This window comes from Oryctolagus cuniculus, chromosome 13 (assembly GCF_051225735.1).
Source record: "Oryctolagus cuniculus isolate XC-2025 breed Fujian yellow rabbit chromosome 13, ASM5122573v1, whole genome shotgun sequence".
Lineage (NCBI taxonomy): Eukaryota > Metazoa > Chordata > Mammalia > Lagomorpha > Leporidae > Oryctolagus > Oryctolagus cuniculus.
Window position 1 is genome coordinate 58,392,026 of NC_142879.1, and position 23,438 is coordinate 58,415,463.

The 23,438-nt window shown below is 41.3% G+C and overlaps 1 protein-coding gene across 7 annotated transcripts in view; it reads right to left on the reverse strand.

Annotated features, from left to right (window-relative positions):
• The window catches only part of CHRM3 (cholinergic receptor muscarinic 3), a 613,968-nt gene extending 596,311 nt beyond the window's left edge, over positions 1-17,657 (reverse strand). For 4 of the 7 annotated variants that reach the window (XR_011381528.2, XR_016219718.1, XM_089312295.1 and 1 more), the window contains exon 1: positions 17,518-17,657. The gene's annotated coding sequence lies outside the window, so the exon portion shown is untranslated. The remainder of the gene's footprint in view (positions 1-17,517) is intronic. The other 3 variants (XM_089312297.1, XM_017347714.4, XM_051821487.3) reach the window with 2 other exon arrangements.
• Positions 17,658-23,438: the final 5,781 nt, after the last annotated feature.

Sequence of the window (23,438 nt, forward strand, 5' to 3'; positions counted from 1 at the left end):
ATCATCCAAGGAATTTACTTAAAATGCAGATTGACAGACCCTGCTTCCATCCTGATTCAGCTGATCTGGTTTCATTCCCAAGACTGCATTTTTAAGCAACCATCTCTACTGATTCTGCTGCATATGTCCCTGCCCGCCACTTTTAAAATATCACCCCAAATCTCTATGATCAAAGTCTTCCCAATGGTTACTAAGAACTTCAGGAGAGCTGGCTACCTGACTATCAGTAACGACTATGTGAAAAACACTGGATGTTAGAAGTAGCTGCAGAGAATAATCGTTTGGAGGATGTCCTCTGAAAGGGTCACATCTCTCAGCATGTGAGAAGCGTCAGCGTAACCCTTGCAGTTGCAGAGAACGCTCCAGGCTGGTGAATCTCTGAATCCCAGCTGAGTGAATTCCGTGATGCCCTGTGAAATGCATTTTGGGGGCCGCTGTTTATGAAAATATAAATGGATTTTACTATTATCAAAACATACTGAGAAGTTCTAAACCTCAGATTTCTGCACAGTATTAGGGAACTCACTTCACAACAGAAATTTAATCAGAATCTATTATGTGCCCAGCACTGTAATAGGCCCTTAGGATACATTAGTGAATCAAACACAAAAATCTGTCTTCACAGGGACCTCAAGCACCATTTGACTGAATGAGCTTCTACAAGGTGTCAAGATCTGGCAACAGAAAAATAAAGAATGCTTGGCTCCTGATGAGGCACTCAAAATCTAAAGGAATAAATCATTGTTTATGTAATGTATTACATAAGTGCAGCAAATGTGATAATAAGTGTGAGAATAATACCCTAAAAGAAGGTAGAGTTTTAAACAGTGTATTTTCTTGGGATATGTAGATCTTGTGATTAGTATAGGCCTTGTGATGTGTGTAGGACATCCAGCTTGGGTACCAAATTTCAGGAAGTATGCAGTCATCCACAGAAACCTAGAAGCAAGACAATGGACATGTATTCAAAGAACCTCATGCAGGCTGATGCGGCTAGGACCAATGGCGGATCAAAGAAGGGAGATAGATTTGAAAATTATGTAGATTAAAATTGCAAATGACTTTGGGTTCATTATTAAATACATAAAAAGACAAAAAAGATTATAAGAAAATGAAGGGGCTATTAGAGTCCTACAAGAGGGAAACAGGAAATATCTGTTAAGAAATTTTAGTGCTACCAGATTAGAATGGATAATGAGAGAGCAAGCTCAGGAAAATTTGTAACATAGGAATTTCATGTAAAAAGGGTGGGCACAAGGTGAGACTAGATTGTGATGCAATCAATCAGGACAGGAAGAACATAGGAGGAATAACGTATTTTGGAGAAAGGTGATGTCTCAAAGGGTATAATGTCCAAATGGTATATTTAGGTGTTTGATGGTATCTCTTTATAGAAATGTCTCAATAAGAGCCAACAATGGATATCAAGTACTCTGAAAGAAGTATGAGACAAGAGATCTGTGTCTATTGCTACTTGATGCAATAAATGCAGCTGCAAAAACTAGATCACGTAGGGTGACCAAAAAAAAAAAAAAAACCACAGCAGATGCCCAAAAAGTGAAACAGTGTGAGAATACAGAGGAGGCTCTACATGGCTTCCAAAGAGACCAAAGATCCAAGCCTAGTGATTGTGGGGTCTCAAGAATAGCGTTCAACTTCTTGGGAACTCAGTTTCCACAAATATAAAATAAAAGGATTGATCTAGCTCATATCAATGATTCCTTTGAAATATATATCTGGTAATGTTGCAGAATCCATATTTAAGGTAAAGGAAGACTAACTGATGAAGGAGACTGAAAGGGAGCAGGCAAAAATTCAAGAACAGCCTGAGAAGCCAGCATCTTTTACGCCAAGGAAGGAGGGAAAAACCAAAGGAGGGAAATGAGTGGAAATGCCATGGAGACATCATGCTGGATGATAACTGGGTATGGAGTTTTAACTTTGGCAGTAAGTGTGCTAATGCACAATCTTGGGTGGCCCATTGACTCCAAAGAATAAAGGAACCACATTTCATGAAATTACAGAAAGCAAAAAGAATTGAAGGGAAAAGCTCCAGAGGGAAGATAACTTAGGAATCAGGAAAAGACAAAACATACTCTATTCACTTGCAAAGTCCCAGGACTAAGGAAACATGCTTTAAGGAAATAAAAGTCAAACATGTCCAGCCAGAGGAAATTATCTTGCAGAGAGAAAGGCATGGAAAATATTTATCAACTAAGAGATGCTACAGTAAGAAAGTGCTGTTAGGCACTGATTTCTGTTCGCAACGGAGCTGGAGAATGGCATGGACTATCCTATCTGGCACAACCAGTTTCTTTATTCAGTGTGGACTGACTTGGTGGCCTGACCACACCAACCAGAATTGTATCTGGCTCAACCAGGGCTAGGCCTGTTGTTAAAATTGTGGAAATATTTGAATCCCTCCCATAATCTACTTCCTAATTTTCTCTTCAGGCCTAGGCCTCTGGGTTATTCTTTTTTTTTTTTTTTTCACTGATTCCTTGCTTTGGATGAAAAGACAGAGCTAGATGTGCAAGATGTGCAATTCGGGACATGCTCAAGCTGACTTACCTCAAATGGTAGAGTTAGAAACATACCAGGGGATTCCAATTCAATCCCATCAAGGTGGCATGTACCAATGCCATCTCACTAGTCCCAGTGATCAATTTCTGTTCACAATTGATCATAATGATAGGACTAAGAACCAAAGGGATCACATAAACAAAAATAGTGTCTGCAAATACTAGCTGATAGAATAAAAAAGGGAGAGAATGATCCAACATGGGAAGTGAGATACACAGCAGACCCATAGAATGGCAGATGTCCTAAACAGCACTCTGGCCTCAGAATCAGCCCTTAAGGCATGCGGATCCGGCTGAAAAGCCCATGAGAATATTTCAGGCATGGAAAGCCAAAACACTCTGGGAAAAAAAAAAAAAAAAAAAAAAAAAAAAAAAAAAAACACCTAAATGAAAGATCTCTGCGAGTGAGATCCCAGTGGAAAGAATGGGTCATCAAAGAAGGAGGTACCTTTCTCTGAAGGGAGGAGAGAACTTCCACTTTGACCATGGCCTTGTCTAAATATGATCAGAGTCAGTGAACTCAGGGAGCTTCCATAGCCTCGGCAGCTCATGACAAGAGCCTAGGGTGATTACTGAGGCCATAAACAAGAGTGTCAATTTGTAAAGTCAACAACAGGAGTCACTGTGCACTTACTCCTCATGTAGGATCTTTGTCCTTAATGTGCTGTACATTGAGATTTAATGCTATAACTAGTACTCAAACAGTATTTTTCACTTTGTATTTCTTTGTGGGAGCAAACTGTTGAAATCTTTACTTAATGTATGCTCAACTGATCTTCTGTATATAAAGAGAAATGAAAATGAATCTTGATGTGAATGGAAGGGGAGAGGGAGTGGGAAAGGGGAGGATTGCGGGTGGGAGGGACGTTATGGGGGGAAGCCATTGTAATCCATAAGCTGTACTTTGGAAATTTATATTCATTAAATAAAAGTTTGAAAAAAAAAAAAAAAGAAAAGACAGAGCTAGAGATGGAGACATAGATAGAGAGATATGGGGCCAAAAGGAGAAAGGCATGATATTAAGACAAGGATTCATTGACCTTTCCTAACAGTACTGGTTGTTTCAGTTTGGAAAATTCTTTAACCTCAGTGTGTCTTAGTTTCCTTCTTTTTATTAAAAAACAAAAAAAGATAATAACAATCTCTATTTTATTGTTGACAATATGGTACTAGAATAAAAACAAACACACCAATGGAACAGAACAGAGAATACAAAATAAATCCACACATTTCTGGCCAACTGACCTTCAACAAAGGTGCCAGAACACACAACTGACAAAGGACAGTGTTTTTAATAATTGTTGGAAAAACTGGATATCTATATGCAGAAGAAGCAAACTGGGTACCTATCACACACTAAATATAAAAATCAAAATGTAGTCAAAATACTGGAGTAGCTGAAACTATAAAATTATCAGAAAACACAGAGGAAAAGCTCCCTGAAATGGTCTGGGCAATGACTTTTTTTTTTTTTTTTTTTTTTTTTTTTTTTGTATTTTGTATATAACTCAAAAAGCCTGGGAACTAAGAGCACAAACAGACGACTGAGATTATATCAACAAAAAAAAAAGCTTCTGTACAGAAAAAAAAAATCAATAGAGTAAAGGCACAACCTATTGAATGGGAGAAAATATTTGCAAACCATAGATCAGATAATGGGTAAATGCACAAAATCAGTAAGGAACTCAAAACAACTGAATAACTAGATAACAATTGTATTAAAACGATAGACAAAGGACTGAAAAAATACTCAACATCACCAATCACCAGGTAAAGGCAAATCAAAACCACAATGAGATAATATGTCACTCCAGTTACAATGGTGACTAAGAAGGGCTGGCATTGTACTGCAACAGGTTAAGCTGCTGTTTAAGACGCCAGCATTCTGTTCATACTGCCAGTCCGGGTCCCAGCTGCTCTGCTTCTGATCCCAATTCCTGCAAATGCACCAAAGGAAGTAGCATAAGATGGCCCATGTACTTGGGGATCCCTGCTGCCTTTGGGAAACCAGGATGCAGTTTCTGGCTCCTAGTTTAAGCCTAACCCAGTCATGGCTGTTGGGGCCATTTGGAGAGTGAACCAGTAAATGGAAGATTCTCCTCTTCCTCTTCTGCTCTTTCAAATAAATGAATCTTTAAAAAATTGTTATTAGTGAAAGATAACAAGTGCTGGTAACAAAGCAGAGGAAAGAGAACCCTACCATACTACTGGTAGAGATGTAAATTAGTATATTATGGAAAAATATGGAGGCTCCTCAAAAATTTGAGTATTTGATCTAGCAATGCCAGTTCTGATTATGCATCCAAGAGTAATTAAAATCAGTGTATCAAAGAAATCTCTGCATTCCATGTTCACCGCAGCTCCATTTATAATAGCCAACTTATGGAATCAACTTAAGTGTCCATCAGCAAAAGGATATGTGGGATATATACCAATTTTCAACAGAAAAAAAATGTGGCATATAAACACAATGGAATACTATTCAGCATTTAAAAGGAGGAAATCCTCCATTTGTGATACTATGCATTGAACTGGAGGTTATTAAGCTAAGCAGAAAAAAAAGACAAATACTGCATGATTTCACTTGTAATTTAAATCTAAAAATGTTGAACTTACAGAGTAGCATGGTGGTTACCGGGGTGGGGTGATGTTATTCAAAGTATTCAAACTTTCTATGAGACAAGATGAAAAACTTTGGGGTAAGTTATTACACAGAATGACAACTATTTATTAATAATGTATTATATATTTGAAAATAGCTAAAAGTACATCTTAAGTGTTCTCACAACAAAAAATGATGTTTGTGAGGTATTGCATGTTAATTAGTGTGATTTAATCATCTGCATTGTATATACAACATCACATGCATACTATAAATTACAGTAACTAATTCTCAACTATACTTTTTAAAAGGAGGATTTTTTTTTTTTTTTTGACAGGCAGAGTGGACAGTGAGAGAGAGAGAGACAGAGAGAAAGGTCTTCCTTTGCCGTTGGTTCACTCTCCAATGGCCGCCGCGGCTGGTGCGCTGCAGCCGGCGCACCGCGCTGATCCGATGGCAGGAGCCAGGAGCAAGGTGCTTTTCCTGGTCTCCCATGGGGTGCAGGGCCCAAGGACTTGGGCCATCCTCCACTGCACTTCCTGGCCACAGCAGAGAGCTGGCTTGGAAGAGGGACAACCGGGACAGAATCCGCCCTGACTGGGACTAGAACCCGGTGTGCCGGCGCCGCTAGGCGGAGGATTAGCCTAGTGAGCCGCGGCACCGGCCTAAAAGGAAGATTATTAATGAAGCAATGAGATACCACCTGAGAATACAGAATCCTCAAAAGGAGCTAGCATTGTGGCACAGTAGGCTAAGCCACTGCCTGCAAAGTCAGCATCCCACAAAGGTGCAGGTTCAAGTCCCCACTGCTCCACTTTCAGTTCAGCTCTCTGTTAATATGTTAATATGCCAAGGAAAGCAATGGAAGATGGTCCAAGTACTTGGGTTCCTGCATCTATGTAGGAGACCCAGATGAAGCTCCAGGTTCTTGGCTTGGGTCTGGCCCAGTCCAGGCTGTTGAGGCCCTTTGAGGAGTGAACAAGTGGATGCAATCTCTTTCTCTCTGCAACTGCCTTTCAAATAAATAAATCTTTTTTAAAAAAATAATCCTCATACACTAGCAGACATGATCATCATCTCCTCTATTGTTATTTGTTCTTCCTTTAGGACATCCTGAATGGTAACCTAACAATTACTTCCTTGGCCTTTGATAGTTGCTAGGATTTTCTTTTTCTTTCTTTTTTTTTTTTTTTTTAAGATTTAACTATTAATTTCAAAGGTATAGTTAGAGAGAAGAGAAGACAGAGACAGAGAGAGAGAAGAGAGAGGGGGAGAGAGTGGGGGGGGGGAGAGCGGGGAGAGAACAGGGAGAGAGAGATCTTCAATCTGCTGGTTCACTCCCCAAATGCCTCCAACAACCAGGGCTGGACCAGGAGCTTCATCTGAGTCTCTCAGATGAGTGTAGGTGCCCCAGACTGGTGCTATCTCCCATTGCTTTTCCCAGGCACATCAGCAGGGAGCTGGATCAGAAGTAGAACAGGCAGGACTCAAACCAGCAACTATATGGGATGCAGGCATTGCAAGCAACACCTTAACCCCTTAAGCCACAACACCAACCCAGAACACTGGTTTTTCTTTTGATTTCTTTCAAAAGCATCCACTTACTTTCCTTTTTTAAAATTCCCTTACTTTAATATCTGGACACATTTTCATAAGCATCATTTCATACTGCATATTTCTAAATTATAGCCTTCTTACATCCCCCAGAGAACCTGACAGTGTTTATCACAGAAATGAGAGGTAGAGAGCCAAACACATGTGGGGGTTCCCAGAAGGTGCCATGCTCAGAGATAACACAGAAACTCTGTGCTTCTCCTTCCCTACTTGTCCTACGCAGCTCCTCTACCTGCCCATTCATCTGTGTCCTCTGCAACGTTCTTTAAACTTAATGAATAAATGTAAAAGAAATCCAACTTAAAGGTTACAAAAATGCTAGAGAAAAGGCAAGTAGTATAGTGAAAAGCCAAGCAAAAGCTACAGGACTATTAACTTTAGGCTTGACCTTACTGGCAACCAATACAAAAATAGAAATAAAGGCAGCTTAATTTTATTATTGGATAATTACTGTCATTATTCCAGAAGAGATTCCATTTTTACTGACACTAAATACTAAAAGAAACTGATGGTCATCTATGGAAAAGAGAGTAACTATACCGATGGACAACATTTTCAGGAATTAGCAGATACAAATATTTTATATAATTTTACTCAGAATGCAAGGGTCTTATACTATTTCATAGATGTAGCCCACCTCTGCCTCAGAATTTCCTTTTAATTTTATTGAGACAAAGCCAGTTTGACCGACAACTCTAGCTACCATAAATCCACTCCTGCCAGTCCTCTGAGAGAAATGAGCGTGTAGAATTCCACCGAACGAACTTTTTCTAAATGACAAATATGTTAGCAGCAAGCAAACATTCATCAATAAGAGGCTATACCTCCAAAATGGTTACAGGAATATTGATTTTGCATTTTATTAGAAACCTTTTTTAATAAATACCCTACATCACGCCCCAAGCTAACAAATAGCTCAGATGATGTTTGTGTTACCACACTCCTTCTCCCAAAAGTTTTGTTTAGATACATTCATGAAATTAAAAATATAAATATATAAGCACATATGTATTAGAGAGTTAGATAAATATGTATTTTAAACATATATATATATATTCACATTGGATCACCTGCTCTTTAAAGAGCTAAAGAACACAAAAGCTCCCACCTCAACATAAAACTCAGCAATCTGAGAGTACGGGTCAAATTTTATTTTATTTGGCATCCAAGATGAATGATCACCACTTCTCCATGAGTCTATCTCCCACCATTAGCCTAAAGGTATGAGAATAGCTTGGCCCTTAGAGGCAATATTTATGCCTTACTCTTACAAATTCAAAGCATCTAGCACAATACTAGGAGCAGCTAAAGTGCTGAATAAAGACATCTTTAATGACCAGAAATTCACAGCAAACATTTGCTATACTCTTAGACCATTTTAAGTGGATTGACTTTTATGCAGTTCAATCAATCTTCTAGAATATATGGCACATTTTTTAAATAGGTAGATTTACCTTTAAAGTCAATATACCAAAGTTTATGATTATCTCAGTTTTAGATATAGTAAATATTAGGATATGTATAGAAAAACATCAGAAAATTATGAATCAACTATTAACTAAAGTTATCTTTGAAACCACCGGGTGATGGTTGACTTTTACTTTTGGTATTACATTCCTCTATGTTTACATATATGTAAACACATATACGTTTACATTTCACATATATTGTCTTTTTAAAAAAGACAAACACCAAGGTCGGCGTAGAAGGTTAAGCCTGTGCATGCAGTACCAGTATCCCATATGGGTGCTGGCTTGAGTCTTGGATACTCCACTTCCAATTCAGCTCCCTGCTAATGCACCTGGGAAAGCAGTAAAGGATGGCCCAAGTACTTGGGCCAATGCCCCCACATGGGAGACCCAGAAGAAGTTCATGGCTCCTGGCTTTGGCCTGGCCCAGTCCTGGCCATTGCGGCCATTTGGCGAGTGAACCAGCAGATAGAAGATGCTCTCTCTCTTTTACCACCTCCCTTCAATTTCTACCTCTCAAATAAATCAATTTTAAAAAAGACAAACACCAAAAGCACTGTATGTACATATTTTATATGTTGATGTGCATATTGAGCATATATAGGGAAGACTACTAGGTACTTGAGGTCAGTCATGACAAATGAAACTTGGCATCTTATTTCAAGAACTTCACAGTCCAGTATTCGGAATAATTTATGTATATATGCATTCAGACACACACAAACTAGAATGAAGGTGATCAGTGATGAAAGTAAGATTCTGATCAAGTCCTAGAAGATGAATTCACAGGAAGAAGGGTCATTTCAACCAGTTCTTGACAAATAGCTAAAATCTGAGTGCCTGAAGTCGTGGAAGAAAGGACATCAGAAGCAGCCTGAGAACACAGCAGAAGGTACTAAGAACAGCAAGTGCTGAAGGTCAAGTGAAGATCGACCTCGAGAGTGGAAACTGAATTTGAAATGTAAATCTGAGTCTATAGTCGCTCTTCAACACAGTAAAAGGGGAAACTGGAGAAGGTGCCTATGGATAGGAGAAAAATAATCAGATTTGGATTTTAGTAAGAGTAAGCATATAAAATGGACTGAAGGCAAGAACATCTTCACTGAGATGATCTGGGAAGTTCAGAGGCATTTTGAAGGTGTAATTTATGGCTTTTCTGCACAATGTGGTCTGAGCATGGATGAAATTATCTACATCACCTGGGAGCTTGACAGAAATGCAAACTCTCAGGCTCCACCCAATCTCAGGAAGCAGACTACATTTCACCAAGACTCCTATGTGATTAGAATGCATATTGCATTGGAGGAAGCAATGAATTAAGGTGTTGATAGCAGGAAAGAAAAGCAGCCAAGAGATTTGAAATTTTACTTGGTTGAATTATTGGAATTTGGTGTCTGGCTAAATGTGGGAGGCAAGGGAAGAGAATAAATCAAGATTACTCAAATTTTGAGCTGTGGGATGGTCATGCTAGTCATATAAATAGGAACCCCAGCAGAGGAGCAGGATGAGGCAGAAGCAGGAACAGGCTGCACTCCCCAGCAAGCACAGAGAGCTACTCCTCAAGTTTAAGTCTGGGAATGAGGAAATGAGTATGACCGCAATGCAGAATGTATTTGACACCATGAAAACGGATACAGTTAGAAAAGGCAAAGGCATGGAATGTGCACGAAGTCAACCAAAGAGAAATTGTTGGAGAGTGCCCACATTAGGCAGGAGACGAAGTAGAGAAGCCGGAAGAAGGAAGAGCCAGAGAGAAAAGGAGAGCCAGGGAGCTAGAAGGTACTTAGCATGCAAGGAGATTAAAGATGCTGCTAAGATATTAAAAGAGTTGGAAATGGCTGTTTGTTTTGTAAATAAGAGGATACAGGTAACTTCTGACAAAATGGTTCCTGTGAACTCCATGAGAATGGCAATCAGAAGCCAAATGTTTCAAGTCAGAGAGAAGTGAGATTAGGTGGGTAAGAATGCGATTCACTAGATGAAAAGGCTAAGAATGACCATCAAAATACAGAAGTGGCACATCAGATCAGGGAGAATTAACATTAAACGGTTAAACTGTGAAGCTTTCTTATGGAAGAAAGATCAGAAGCATTCTCACAATTCTCAGAATTACTAGGCGGTTATATAGGCACAGCGGGTAAGAATTAGACTTTTGGCATCATATACAGAGGACTTGCCTGTCACTGCTCTCAGAAGATGCAATGAGCCACCTTCTGAGCGTGTTCTCCAGCATGTGGACTACACAATTTGAAGAATACCCATCAAGTCACAAAATAGAGAACTGTTCATTGATGCCATTGGTAGTGGTCAAAGATAAGCCCACCTCCTAATCCTCAGAATCTATGATTAACTTATATGGTAAAGTAAGTGGGGAAGTTAAGGCACTTGAGACAAGGAGCTTAGCTGGCATTTTTTAGGCGGGCCCTAATTGCAAAAATTACATGCATATCCTTAAGAAAAATACACTGCTGGATGCCACGGCACGCACCTGTACTCCAAGCTACTCAGAAGGTTGAGGCTACAGGATGGTTCCAGCCCAGGAATTCTGGGCTGTAGTGAGCTATGCCAACTGGGCGAACAAAGTTTGTCATCAAGATGGTGACCTTCCAGGAGTGGAGGACCACCAGGGTCAACAGGTCCGGGTTGGAAAGAGAACAGGTAAAAATTCCTGTAATTAGAAAAACACACAGATGAGGAGATGCACCGAAAGAGGAGGCAGTGGGAGTGGGACTACAGGCAGCCGAGATCTCAGTGATGTGGTCATAGGTCAAGGAATGCAGACAAGAACTGAAGGAGGCAAGGAAGGATTCACTCAGAGTGTTTTGAGGGAATGTGGTCCTCCTGGCACCTTGATTTCAATGTTCTGACCTCCAGAATTATAATAAATTTAAGTTTTAGATACTAATGTAATATCTAATTTCCCTTTCCAACTCAAAGGTTTTTTTTTTTTAAAAAAAATTTATTCATGTATTTGCATGGCAAAGTATCTTCCAACTGCTGGTTTTACTTCCCAAATGTCAACGAAGCCCAAGCTGCAGTCAGGATCCTGGAACTACATCTGGGTCTCCTATGTGGATGACAGGAGCCCAATTACAAGATCCATCTTCTACTCCCAAAGTGCAACAGCCAGGACTTGAACCAACGCTCATCTGGGATGCTGGGCCCCCAGTTGTGAGCTTTGAGGAGCTGTGTTAAACTCATGTTGAATATATACTCCTGGAAGACAAAGCCTTCAACTTATAATCCTTCCTGTCTATCCAAAATCATGTGCACAGTGCCTGGCACATTGGTAACCCTGGAATGAATAAGTGACAAAGGAGATGTACACCCATGTGTGTAAGGAATAACTAAAATCAGATCATAGAAAGGGACAGGCTGGATTGCTCAAACAGGTATTTATTAAAATTTATTTAACCTATGCTCCCCTGAAGTTCATTTCTTCAGGTGAAAGACTTTAATGAATGCCATCTGTGTTGTCCTTGATGGTCAGTTTTTATCCTGATTAATGATAGTAAACACCTAAAAACTCAGACACAACTTTTAGCTGTTTCAACAGGTTTTCAGTTTTCAATAATCAAAAATGAAGGTTTTCATGGGGAAAGTAGATTGAAGGCTACAGTCAATGAACCCTGGTAAAGTCTGGCTGCTCCAATTTCACAATGGGAGAGATTGGGGTAAGGAGAGAAGAGAGGAGGGATCTATATAAAAAACAATCATGGCTGTGCCAGTGTCCTTTGAGTTCTCCCTTCATACAAGCAGCTGGGTGTGGCATGTGATACTGTTCATGTGAGAAATCACAAGGAGGACAAGGTGGGTCATGGTGCCCATTTCTCGAGTGTGAGAACCTTTTAATGTCAACCACTTGAGGAGCCTCCATACACCCTAAGTTGTGCTTTTTGACGAATTCGTACTAAGAAAATTGAAAAACCACAAAATTCCTCTGTTCAATAACTGTGAATTTACATATATGCAATCAATACTATTGATCTCAAAGAACTCATTAATTCTTGAAGTTCCAATGGTTTGAGTCTGAATACCACTGGATTGGTGTCCAATGGTGGTGAGAGCTGGCTTGATGGGACATCAAGATGGCTGTGACAAAGACATGGACCCTAGTTAGCAGTAACTGGGGGCTCTCCACTATGGATCCCTAGGACAGTTCTAGTGGGCAGCAATGCAAGTTTAAGAAAATATATAAGGACCAGCATTGTGGCACAGTGGAATAAGCCACACCTGCAATTCTGGCAAGCAAAATGAGTACCAGTTTGAGTCCCACTTGCTCCACTTCTGATCCGGCTCCCTCCTAATGCACCTGGGAAAGCAGCAGCTTATGGCTCAAGTGCTTGTACCCCTGTCATTGACATAGGTGGGAGACTCATGGAATTTCAGGCCCTTGTCTTCAGCCTGGCCCAGCATGGACATCTCAGTCATTTAGGGAGTAAAGCAGCGTCAGAACATCAAGACCTTCTAATGTTGCCATCTTGAGATGGAGCCCTTGCACCTCCTACCCTGCTCCCCTGGAATAAACCGATTTAAATTCTGCCCAGTTTTATCTAAACAGCAGTAGCTGGAGGGTCTCCTGGCTGAAGCAGGATGTCTACATTGCCACCACTTCCTGTCGAAGAGGTGACCAAAGGTTGGCTATGTCATGGCTCAGTGGGTGTGCCAGATTTCAAGGGAACAGAGGGGACAGGAAATAGGCTAGGGCTGAGCTAGAACAAATGACCTAATAAAGGATTAATTCTGTAGAGGATAGTCAGCAACTCAAATTACAGTGGCCAGGAGGGGTGTGGAGAACTGAGATTTGATCCTGCCAACAATGACAGGCAAGGAGATTTTATTTGTCAAGTGGAACGTAGCAACATGAGGCTCCATGCAGAAATAATCCACTCTCAGCAGTGTGGTTGTGCCTTAGGTCTAGGGGATTGTCCACAGTCAGGCTGAACCAGACTGAGAAAAGGAAGAATGGAGTCTTGCTTCCAGAGAGAAGTTCTTGGCAAGAGCAAAGCTAACTGTCAAGGTCATTGCTAAAGTTTTTCCAGGCAAAACATTAAGCCCAGTACTGAAAAAAAATGTAAATTGGAAACACAAAAGAAGTCCAGTCCTAGGAAATTTATAGGTGTTACGGAGACTGAGGCAAGGGGTCTATGGGACTGACTAGAGCACTCCAAAATGAGGGCAGGTGAACTTAATTCAGGCTCGCTTCTGTTGTCTGCAACGGCTGAAGAACCAGGAGGGCCAGGCCCCCGTGTCCCGCGCAGCACATGCTCTGGAGGCAAAGGTTCAAAAACTACAGTGCATCTGCCAGATTCCGTTGTCTAATTGTATTTTTCCCCTACCACCGTTTTTCTCAAGACACCCATATTCTAGTTGGCTTCAGAGTGAGCTGGCACACTTGGTAAGAAGACAGCAGCTCAGATTCTTCCTCTTTGGCTTCTGTCGCCAGCAGTGGACCCTTGGTCTGCACCCCTATGGCAAGCTGCAGCCTGGCATCAGCAGAGGAGGTCTAAGAAGGCACACGCCAGCCAGAATCCTTGGCCCACAGAACAACCTGAGCAGGAAGTTTCAACAGGTGGGAGAATGCAAACTGCCACCCTGAAGGGAGAGGGCCTGCCAATACTGATGAATCCACAAGCTGCTGAAACTTCTGGACAAAAACACGGTGGCAATGACCGAGCCAGAGGAGACCGACACTCTGTAGTTTCTGTCAAGTACTGTGGGGGAGGCGCGAGCCCCAAACACAGCCTGCATCTCAGAGCGCTTCAGAGTTTGTTCAAAAAGCACCTCCACACACCTTCACTTCTCAAACTACCCTGCTATGTGCACGAGGCAACTATTTCAGCTCCCTGTGTACATTCAGACAAGAAATGCCCAAGAAGCTCCCAAGGTTTTCATGTAAGGCACCCTGGAGTTCCATGGTTAAAGCAACTCCACTGTAACATACTAATTCCTTGGTCTGCATAGAGCCCTCGTTTCATCGCCGAAAGGGGACGCCTTTTACACTTGCACAATCTCTCTGTGGCGAGCTGGCGGGAGAGCAGTGCAGCGATGACTACTTTAGGGTCGAGCCTGCTTTGCATTTGATCTCTACAAGGACTGCTTCTTCAGTAGAGGAGATAGCGCCTGCCAGGCACCAGAGTCCAACTTTCAAGCTGACTGGGCTTTGCCTCCTGTCAAACTCAATGGTCTCTTCATAAAAATCAAAACTTTGCATCAGGTTTGAAATTCTACCCAAAAGTCCCGCAAGGCGAGTAAGCGGGACAGGGCTTCTGCTGGACGAAATGAACTTTACAGATGAAAGATTTTATGAAGCATTTCACAGCTATCACATCCAAGAAAACGCGGCAGTCAGTGGTGAAGCATAAGGCATATTTTATGATGCTGATTAATATTTGTGAATAAACATGGCAGATAGATTTGATTAATTTTTATTGGACCCATATATGCCTTTGTAAATACTCTTCTGTAAGGAAAATGTATTTTAGTTTCACAGAAGTGTGAAAGAAAATATTTCCACTGGTGCTTCAAAAATCACACTGTAAGGATGATGCTATCACAAAATATCATGATATAAAATTAGGTTCTGTAAGAGAAGGACAGATGCATTTCTGCAAATGGATCAAAGTCTCCATCTTCATGATTCAGTTCACTCATCTCCTATCTCAAGTGCCACTACACCACAGCTGCTCTCAATATAAACTTCCCGGCACTGCAAACAAGACCCAGTTTCTCAACAGTTAGACTGAAAATGTCCAGGCCATTTAGCAGTAAGCAACTAATTCTGCCAATGTTAACAATGTTATTAGGCAAGAACAATATGTTGGCTCAGGAAGTGACAGGACATTTTAGGTAAAAATCTGCAAAGAAATTACTTCACAATTTATAAATACATAAGATACCTTTGCTTTTAATCATAGCATTGAACTTTCCGTCTATTCAATTTACTACTGTGGCTCCAAGGAATTTCAGCTCTGCCAATCTCACTTTTTTCGTCCCCCCAGGCTCACTTTCAACAGGTTGCCTGCAATTAACAGCTGAAGTATTATTAAAATAAGCTCGTATTTTTACACCCCTTAGCTTGAAATAACAAATTTTCTTCGTGTAAGGAAATAAGACATCTGTCTTTACAAGAAAAAAATGCATTCTAAACAACTTCTAGTTATGACCAAACTTCAAAAATAATTAACACTTTTTAAGTAATATTTAACTCCCCACCCCTACAAGAAAAATTAGGGTAATGAATATTCATAGATTTCTCTGAACTTTAAAGGGAAATTTCCTAAAGAATTTTAAGATGGAGGCTGAATATTAATTCTATGCAAGCACCTTTTCCCAAATTACACTTTCCCTAATAATCTTCTGTGCAAGATTTACAAAGATTTTTCTGAGTCTAGTTTTTAATCTCATTTTCTTTTTTAACTATCAAGACCATTCGAATAATTATCTGCCATTGTTAAAACAACAGTATTTCAACACCACTATTTTCACGTAAAAGTCAATCTCAAAGTACCCTCCAGCCTACAGAAATAGTCTGATACAGACCTGAAATTTAATTATTTTGAAGTTGGTGATTTTAGCTCAAGTTCTATTTCCATATGGAAAAACCACTTCAAAAATAACATTAATTGTAGGTCAAAAACAGCTAATTATATTAAGTTAATTGAAACAAACTATGCAAACAAAATTTAAAGATAGGTCACAGTCTGTGGTAGAGTGTATGATGTAAACCACATTACTTGGGACCCTGAAGAGGCAGGCATGTTCCCTGTATATGTGTGTCTGACAATACCAGCTCCATTAAAAAGAGGGTGCCCTCCCCAGCACTGTATGTCCCAATATTTCCAACAGGAAGGACTCAGGGCTTCGGTTTGTTTTTTTTTTTTTCTTTTTAACATGCTACCACCACAATCTTGGGTATTTATTCTAGGTTCGGCTTTCCCTTTCAGAACTGTATATACTTGTGCAGTCTCTTAAGTAAACACACGGGTGTTGTTTTAAACACAGGAAATAGTGATTAATGGTTTGCGCAATATAATATTATAATATATAATTATTTGGACTACATAATTATTAAACTGTTTTTTCTAATGGTAACCTGGAAGGAAGACCAAAATGAGGGCTTATGTTGTCTGCCTTGTTGGAACTCAGAGGCTGAGAGAAATAAAGATCTGTGCAAAGGATTCAGTGAAATAACCAGTGTCCGCAGCACAATCGCTCTCACACATACACACTCCCCTCCCAGTGATAGCCATCCTGCCACTGTGCAAACGCGGGGAGCTGGGAGGGAGCGCAGCCTTCAGACAGGTTCACATCACACTTGCAGACGAATGACGGTTTGCATTCTTGAAATCTGTCCATATGGATGCAATTCCCAAGCCCCTGCTCCCTTTGCGACTTCCAACCTCCATGCAAGGAGAGTCGCGCACACGCACCAGCACGCAGACCGGGATCACAATTCCAACACGCACACCGCTAAGTGGACAAGTGAATTCTGCTGCTCGAGTCAACCCCCACCCCTTCGCCGTTTCAACGCAGAAATTAACCCTGATGGAAAGAGGCTGTGATGGGGGTGGGTTCTAGACAGGGGATTCAGTGCAGTCCAGCGCCCGCCGCTCAGCGAGTGTAGACTCTCCCTGGGGCTGTAAAGACGCGCACTCAGGCTGCTACGTACCTTTGCCCAAGTGTTACTCTAAGTGCAACCTTTGCCTCTTCGCCCCCTGAAACGCAGTCTACACTGGTGGCCGCGAGGTTGGAGGGTCTGCTTTAGCTTTTTCAAAAGCAGCTAGGAATCAAATGAAGATCGGGGACGCGCGCACCAAACACATGGGGCCGAACAGTCTTTCTGGCCCGGACACCTGGCGCCTCGGATCCGGCATTCGAAAGGGAGAGAATCAAAGCCAGAGAGGGCTGGGTGGGGCGTCCCCGGCTCCCGCACTCTGGCCACCACTCGCCGAATTCCCGTCGCTTTCCGGCACTTAGGTGTCCCCCCCTCGTCGTTCCCCACCCTCAACCCAGGAGCTGCAACTCCGCGCCGAAGTGCAACCTCCAGAATCGGGTCCCCTCCCCCTCCGCAAATCCACAGAGCAACCCCTCTCGTCCCACCTGAGACCCAGGTTGCAACTGCTGAAGCCAAGGTGTCACCTACCGGCGCTGAAAACTTTTCCCTCCTTTCCCAAGGAGATAAGGCAAGAAACCAGGTCAGCCGCCGCCGCCCGCTTTGCCCAGCGCCCGGTGGCGGAGCGGTCCTTACCTGGCTGGCAGCTGCGCTCCAGGTGGCGGTCCCACGCCGGTCTCCACAGCGCCTTCTCGGTCGACGCGCGGACGCCGCCCGCTCCGCGGTGCCCTGGTCTCGTCCCCCTCGGCGTTCAGGGAAGCGGCTGTCCTTAGGCTCGCGCGCCCCAGCCCGGAGCCGCCCTTCGGTTCATCGCCCGGCTTCTCAGAAGCGCTGCTGCCGCCCAGGAGGACCGACGAGGAGCGCGGCGACCCGCGGCGGCAACGACTTGCCCCGCGGTGTGTGCGCTCCCGGGTCCGAGCGCGCTCCGCCCGCCCGAGGGCAGCTGCGGCCGCGCGTCACATGCCGCCTCCGGGCAGCGGCCGCGGCACCTGCCCCAGCGGCAGCGCTCGGGGCTCGGCAGTGCCGCCCCCGTTCCCCGGCGCGCTCTGGCCCTTTCTCTTCACGCCTTTCTTTTTCTTTTCTGTGCCTATGCCTTCCCCTCACTTTTTTCTTCTTTCCCTTCCTTTCTCCTTCTTTATCATATATTTCCTTTTTTCTTTTTTTCCAAAAGCGGACAGAAGGCGCACCAAGGGGGAGGAGGGTCTCTGCCTCCCTCGGAACTCTTCCTCTGCCTGGTGGTGGCGGTCGCCGCTACTGTTGGCCGCTCCTCTTCCTCCTCCTCCTCGCGCCGCGGGCGCTGGTAATGCACTGGCTGCCTGGTGGAGCCTCAGACCGTCCTGGCTTTTGAGCATGCCCAGTTGCCTGGCCGGCGCCTCGTTGGACTCTCGCGTGCCGGCTTGGCTCCGCGTTCTCGGCCCGGCGTGTGGCGAGGGAGGATCCACGGGTCTCCCCGGGTGGGCTCCTACAAGGTGTTAATCGAAGATGGAAGCCGGAGCGCCTCTTGCACCCATCCTGGCCTCACGTGTTCCCACGTGCTCCGGTTTTTCAAGGGCAGATTTTGCTGGCCACTTGGTTTTGTTGTGTTCCCTTTTAAATTGGTTTCCTTGAACTGCTTAGATTAGAAAGATTGGAAGGAACTGGATTCCTTGGGCACGACTTAGCGATAAAGGAACCCCAGCTCAGCGAAAATATACCACTCTGCTGAAAAGCTTTCTCTAGGGAACAGTCAGATGCGTCTACTTTTTTTTTTTTCTTTTTGATAGTTAGTGAAAGTCCCTTTACGCAGGAGAGGTGCTAGATGACATAGGTTTTAGCTTCCCTAGAAGTTCCCAACAACGAGAAGGGTTGCCATGAAAAAGACACACGTGTGCGTGCGCACCCATTACTTTCAATCAGAAAAAAAAATAATAATAACGGATGTGATCTTTCTAGCTGGGCTTTTCAAGCTCGCATGTAACTAAAGGGGAATGAGTAGCAGGGGTTGGAAACTGTCAGTTTACAATTGTCAGCTAACAATTGTACAAAGGAGGAAATAAATGGCTGAGATACAAAAGTTGCAAATTGCAAAGATACCAAGGAGGCTGTACTGGATTGTCGGTTTGTTTGCATGTGCGGAAAGATGATAGAATCCCATAAGAAAGGACAAACCTAAGAGTAGTAACCAGAAAGAAAAAAAGGAGGGAGCGGGGCGGGATGGGGAAGAAAGAGTCCAATATAAAACATTTAACAACAGTAAAGGTAGCGGAACTATTTTATTTCTACTTATAGCAAGAAGATAAACAGAAAAAGATGAGTTCTTTGAAAAAATAATTAACGTTAAGAAATTAGTGAAATAGACGTTTACAAATTCCTTTCTGAGTCTATAATCTCTTCCAGGTAGAATCTTTGGGAAAGAAGTGACTAGACATTACCCAGGAAATACTGGGTTCACATTCAGAAAGCATGTGGCTAATCAAGTTAACTCAAGGTGAATTGCGTACAGGCTTTTGGAATGATAATAGTATCAATATAGCAGCCATCTTGTTTGGATAATTCTCAGATGGTAATCTAACAGTTGCCTTCATGTATTTCCCTAATCTTCAAAGCAAGCATTTAAACCAGTATAGTCAGCTCTCCGGACCTCTAGGTTCTCTCTCTGTGAATTCAACCAACCTCGGATGGAAAATATTCAGAAACAAAATTGTGTCGGTATGAACACGTCTGGATGTTTTCCTTGTCATTATTACCAAAACGCAATAGTTAAGCTGTTTACATAGTATTTACATTGGTTTAGGTACTCTGAGTAACCACTGAGAAGTGGTTTAAAGTATGTGAGAGGATATTCTTAAATTATGTGCAAACACTCCATCATCTAACATAAGGGTGTCCTAGAACCAATCCTTATGAATACCAAAGGACAACTGTATTGGTTGCTTAATTCTAATAATAATAGTTCATGCTTATGAAGCATGTATATTATTCTAACATAATGCAAAGTGCTGTGTTTGTATTCATTTGATCAAATAATGGAAAATACTCAGTATGCTTTCTCCTGTATTATACATTATTTCATTCTTAAAATCCAATTGTATTTTATCTTCATTAAATAAAGGATAAATATAGGAATTTAAAGTAAATTGTCCATATATAGTTAGGAAGAGGACGATGGCCTCAAATTTATTGTTTTTCATTCCATGGAATTGTTCCTTACTTGTGGGAGCAAGAATACCTTCAATAATGTTTGGGAAATCCACAAAGACCAAAGAGAAGCTGAAATAATGGGCAAATAAAAATCTCTTAATTTTCTTCTAAAAATTAGAAATTCTTATATCTATAAAGTGAATAAATTTAAGAATGAACTTTGAAAATATCCTAGAAAATTTCATGAAATAATTTATGCATCAACAGAAAATAAAGAGAAGCAACTACAATTTAGTAAAAGTCCCATCCCTGGTTACTTTCATTTCTCTTTGTAAATACTTGTAGCCACAAAACTCATTATTTTTATAAACAATATAATGTACATTGTGTGTGTGCATTGCACAAACTGTAAGGTAACAGTTTTGTGTATGTTAACCCTACATTTCTTGGTGAGAAGATTCTTGCTGAAGTGGAGTAAGGTATTTGTATCTGAGGTTGACATCCTATTGTTCAGCAGGTTTATCAAGTCATCTTTCAGAGAACAATGCAAATGAGATACTTATTAGATTCAAGAATGAATCATATATTGAAGTCAAATAGATAACTAACAATGCAACATAGGTTAAACGTAAGGTCCTTGCATTTGGTGATATTTAGGGTACACAGTATTAAAAATTATTTTTTTTCAGTGTGTTCAATGAAAACATGAGTCTAAAATATGTAACAATAAAAGGCAATAGAGAAAGTAAAATAAGCTATAAATCATAATTGATTGATATAAAAGAAGGCAAGGAGAGAGGAATTAAAAAGTAAAGAACATGGAATAAATGGAGAAAAACTGAGATGGTAAAACTGTTTCATGACATTAAATATAATCACATTAAATATAAATGGCCACTCAAAAGACAAATGATTCATAAACAAACAAGGCCTAACTATTTGTTGCTTATAGGAGACACACTTTAAATATAGTAGTACAAATAGGTTGAGACTGAATGAATGGAAAAGTTGTACCATGCATATAGTAAGCATTTAAAAGCTGATTCTCTGCAAATCAGCCTTCAGTTTAATACATTCCCAATCAAAATCCCAGGTGTATGTGTGTGCAAATTGACAATCAGATTTTAAAATTCTGTTCTAAATGTGAGGGACCTAGAGCAGCTAAAATGATACTAAACAAGAACAAAATCGGGCTTTTAGAATTACTACCAGATTTCCAAACTTACAAAGCTACAGAAATCAAGATATTGTAGTATTAGCAGAGGAAGGAAAAACAGACCAATAAAAAATAACAGGAAGCTCTGACATAAAGCCCATGCATGTATTTTAATTTTATTAACAATCATATCAGTAACAACAAAGAAAGCTAATTCACATAGTATAGAGGAACTTGATTAGCAGGGATGAAAGGAAAAAGAAGAAATATGTGGGCCAATGATAGTGTTTTGCATGGAATTGAGTGGTAGTTACCAAAGCAAAAAATTAGGTAAAGACCCATCTAACTGAATGCTTAAAATGTGTACACATTATTATGTATTATACTCCAAATTTTAAAAATTAAGTACTGAGTATGTAGTAGATGCATACTTTAAGTAACTTATAAGTCCTTCTTTCGAGAATTGGGATACCTGGAACCAGTGTGGTGGCACAGTGGTTAAACCACAGCCTGTGATGTTGGTATCTGTTATGAACTCCAGTTTGTATCCTTGCAGCTCCAGTTCTGACCCAGCTCCTTGCTAATGCACCTGGGAAAGCAGAGAAAAACGTCTCAGTTGCTTAAGCTCCTGTCACCTTTGTGAGAGACGTGGATGGAGTTCCAGGCTCCTGGCTTTAACCTGGCCCAGCCCTGGCCATTGAGGCCTTTTGGGGGAATAAACCAGCAGGTAGAAAATCTCTTCCTGTGTGTGTCTCCCTCTCTCTGTAACTCCTACTTTCAAATAAGTAAATAAATAAATCTAAAAAAAATGGGGTGCCTGGCTCATCTAAAATTCACAGAGGGGCCATTGTTATGGTGCAGAGGTTAAGCTACTGCTTGTGACTCTGGTATCCTGTAATGGGGTGCTGGTTTGAGTCCCAGCTGCTCCACTTCCAATCCAGCTCCAAGCTAATTTGCCTGGGAAGGTAGTGGAAGATGGCCCAAGTACTTGGGTCTCTGCCACCCCTATGGGAGACCACGGTGGGAGTTCCTGGCTCCTGACTTCAGCCTGGCCCAGACCTGGCTGTTGAAGCCACCTGAGCAGTAAACCAGTGGGTTGGGAGATCATTTTTCCCCCTATTACTTTGCCTTTCAAATAAATGAATATTTACAAAAATAAAGTTCATACAAAATCTGGGACTGTTAGAAAACTTGTACAACTTCCTTCTCATTAAGGGGGAAAATGTGGTAAATTGATATGTGAGATATTTCCATAGCACTCAGTTTTCATCAGAATTGTGTTGATTCCTGTACATGAATTAATTCACCAGGTTTTAAGAGATGAGAATCAGATATAAAATGAGAATAATTTTTTTCCATGCATTCCCTTACTCAGTCATTTACTTGGAAGCATTCACTAAACTTTGCTATTTGTCCGATACTAGGCTGGCTGTGCTTTAAGATATTAATTAATAAAGAACGAAGCTCTTGTTGGCCAAATTAGAGGACATGAATGAGTCTTTCAAACATTTGGAAGAAAAAGTAAATAAATTATGGGGTTCTAGAGGAAGTTGTCTGGATATAGGCTCCAGCTCATGATAAGGAACACCTAGCTTGACCTTTATAAATTGTCCTTTTGATCTAAGAAGTGGTAAGATTTTTATCTCTGGAAACATTCCAATATAGAACAATAATAATAGCAATCACTTTTGACCCCATCTTTATATTTATTTTAACAACTACCTTATCTGAAAATTCATATTATTGCCCTTTTAAAGGTGAGGAAACTGGACAAGTGACAGAGCCAAATCCAAACACAGTTGGAAATTCCCTTCTTTTCGAGGATGATATTTAAAGAATGCTGTCAGAGGGATTCTGGCAATGTTGGAGGACACATATGTCCATTAAAATCTTTTCCAAATCAAATATGTGACATTATCCCGTGTGCTAGGGTGGGCTTTGTTTGATGGAATCTATAGCTTATGCACTTTGGAGAGTTTTATTCAGAAGAAAATAACAATTTGTGAATGCTCAAATAAGCACAGGCCATTGAAGAATGTCTCTGAAAATTAAAGGCTCAGCAGATTGGAAATGATGTGATTCCTTGGGAATCACCTGCTGCCTGTTTGCCATAAAAGACTTTCATAGGGAGCTGCCAATGGAAAAGTTCCTCCAATAGTGCAAGGAAAAGAGATGAGAGCTGGACTTCTGTGCCGGGATAGTCGTAGAGTGTGGGGAGCAACTCAGACTAGACTAAGTTACTGGAATTAAGACTTATTCTATGCATCTGCTCTCCCACAAT